We start from the raw sequence: 892 nt of genomic DNA on the forward strand, positions 1-892 counted from the left end.
GCAGAATAGGTACATATATATAGAAAGAATAAACATGCATAATTACCTTTAATATACTCAATACTTTGACCATAGAGGTGGAAAATTTTCAAAGGTGAATTTGTACTTAGTCCATCTAAGTTGTCATATTTACAAGGTTTTAATAAAAATTGTTGCCTCTAGTCCTTTAAAGTAGTCATATAAGTTAATGGAATCTACAACTAGAAAACTTAAGATGATGCTTTGGGCACACAAAAACTTGGTTAAAATTTCATTTTAAATACAGCATACTAAACTGGTAAATGATATCTTGTGACGTGTTAAAGGAAGTTATAACTCTTGTTTATACTGAAGAGTTTTTCTTAATGATTCCAAGGAATATATAAATACTATTGGAATGGCACTGTTAGACATTCCATTTCAACAAATAAGAGTACCTTGTCAGCTAATAAATTAGGTGTCTTAGTCCTTCCACAAGATGGTGTGATGGTACTGATGGTTATTCTCCCTTTCAGAATCACTTGTGGAACTTTTAACAAAGAAACAGCCCCTAAATACCACCCATACTAATTTTCTGATGGAGCAGGTCTTTGAGAGACATCAGGCCTGTAACACTCAAAAGACTGCCAGTGACCCAATACAGGTTCCTCATGTGAGAACATGTGCATTTTAAGAAAAATGAAGTATATAAGAATTCAGGACGTATTTAGTATCATATCTGTGTTTTAAGAAGCTTCTGTTTATGGGGCAGTGCCTGTGGCTCAGTGCGTAGGGCGCCAGCCCCATATACCAAGGGTGGCAGATTCATAGCCGGCCCTGGCCAAACTAACAAAAAATAGCTGGGTGTTGTGGCAGGCGCCTGTAGTCCCAGCTGCCTGGGAGGCTGAGGCAAGAGAATCGCTTAAGCCCAAGA

Source organism: Otolemur garnettii, unplaced genomic scaffold (assembly GCF_000181295.1).
Source record: "Otolemur garnettii isolate 467f Iridium unplaced genomic scaffold, OtoGar3 scaffold00066, whole genome shotgun sequence".
Taxonomy (NCBI): Eukaryota; Metazoa; Chordata; class Mammalia; order Primates; family Galagidae; genus Otolemur; species Otolemur garnettii.